We start from the raw sequence: 1,988 nt of genomic DNA, 5'->3' as shown, positions 1-1,988 counted from the left end.
TTTTGCAAAATGGCGCTACACTCCTCAGTTAATGCCACTGTTTCATAGTCTTCCAATTTTCTCTTCTTAGACAATATCTCCTTCATGAACTTCACATAACGGGGCATTTGTTCCAAGGCTTCAGCAAAAGGAATGTTGATGTTTATTCTTTTAAAGACCTGTAGAAATTTTGTGAACTGCTTGTCTAGATTGGTCTTTCGGAGTCTCTGAGGATAGGGTATTTTCACATGATGATCAATACTGATTGGTGGAGACTGCTGTGGTGGTGCTGGACTATGAGTAATCTTCTTATCTGATGATGCTTGAGTTGGTGTTGTTTGATCTTTAATCTCTTCATCCACTGGTTGTATCATCTCAGGCCCATCATATTTCTTTCCACTCCTTAAGGAAATTGCTTTACATTGCTCTTTTCCTTTTGCATCATTAGTGCAAGGCGAATTTCCTTGAGCTTGTTTTTCCACTTAAGTAGCCAATTGTTCCATTTGAGTTTCTAGAGTTTTAATAGAGGCTCTAGTTTCCATCATGAATTGGAGCAATAAATCAGCTTGGATAGTGGAGCCTCCACTAGAACTTAGTTGTTGCAGCTGTTGTTGGTTTTGTTGGGGCTGGTTTCTCTGCTGGTAGAACCCCTGTTGGTTGTGCCCATAATTATTGTTTTGGGAATAGTTTCCAATGGCTTTTGCTTGATCCATTGGCAAATCATCCACATCTGCCTGACACTCAGAAAAGTGATGGGGACCTCCACATATCTCACAAACCACTTGAGCTTGTTTGTCTTGCACTGCGATCAGCTTTGTTAGGGCCTCAACCTGAGCTATCAGCTTTGTAATGGCATCCACCTTAGCACACCAGCTACCTTCTTAGTTTGACTCCTTTCAGTTGGCCACTGCTGATTGTTTAGAGCCATCTCCTCCAATAGATCATAAGCCTCATTAGCACCTCTTTCTCATAAAGGCTCCGCCAGCTGCTGCATCTATTAGAGTTCTCGTGTTACCAACCAACCCATTGTAGAAGTTGTGGACCAGCATCCACTTCTCTATACCATGATGAGGGCACTTTCTGATCAGATCTTTAAACCTCTCCCAAGCCTCATGGAGAGATTCATTATCTTGTTGGCAGAAGTTGTTGATTTCTCCTCTCAGCTTTGCAGACTTTGCTGGAGGAAAGAACTTTGACAAGAATTTCATTGCCACATCATTCCAGGTGGGAATAGAGTTGGGTGGCAGGGAGTTTAACCAACTCTTGGCTCGTTCTCTGAGCGAGAATTGGAACAGTCTCAGTCTAATGACATCATCACTAACTCCATTAACTTTAAAAGTTTCACAAAGTTCCATGAAGTTAGAGAGATGCAGATTAGGATCTTTAGAAGGGAGGCCACCAAACTGAACTGAAGACTGAACCATTTGAAGTATGGCAGGTTTGATCTTAAAGTTATTCGCATCCACTGCCGGTGGCCTGATACATGACTGCACTCCCGTCAGAGTAGGGAGAATGTAATCTCTCAAGCTACGGCCATTAGCTTGATCTTCCATGGCACCACCATTATTGCCGTTATTTGCAGCATTCGCATTCACATTAGCAGCCATGATTTCTGTTGTTTCAGCAGTTGCTGAAACTCTTTCTTGCCTCTTGTTCTTTCTGTTTCTCCTACAAGTTTTCTCGATTTCAAGATCAACTGGTAATATGACTGCTTGTCGTTGACGGCGCATACACTAGGATTCCTGAAAATAGATAAAGAAAATATTGCAAGAAAAAAAGATTAGTAATTAGCAAGAAAAATAAACCAAAGTAGAAGTTAGTATAATTTTGGGTAATATTAATCTTTATACAATTCCCCGGTAACGGCGCCAAAAACTTGTTGCGAAAATTATTAAGTACTACGCAAGTGCACGTAATCAAGTAGTATACTCACGCAAGTTAGGTCGAACCACAGGGAATTGGATTAATTACTACTAAACTATACTTATAATTCTATTTGGCAAATCAAA

At 40.8% G+C, this 1,988-nt stretch overlaps 1 non-coding gene across 1 annotated transcript; it reads left to right on the top strand.

Annotated features, from left to right (window-relative positions):
* Window positions 1-1,038: 1,038 nt before the first annotated feature.
* LOC115711862 (small nucleolar RNA R71) lies at window positions 1,039-1,145 on the top strand. The gene has a single exon (XR_004010728.2). It is a non-coding gene; the product is annotated as a small nucleolar RNA R71 (small nucleolar RNA).
* Window positions 1,146-1,988: the final 843 nt, after the last annotated feature.

The sequence above is a fragment of the Cannabis sativa genome, chromosome 3 (assembly GCF_029168945.1).
Source record: "Cannabis sativa cultivar Pink pepper isolate KNU-18-1 chromosome 3, ASM2916894v1, whole genome shotgun sequence".
In the NCBI taxonomy this organism is placed as follows: Eukaryota; Viridiplantae; Streptophyta; class Magnoliopsida; order Rosales; family Cannabaceae; genus Cannabis; species Cannabis sativa.
Note: the sequence above shows the minus strand (reverse complement) of the source record. Positions and strands in the feature narration are given on the sequence as shown.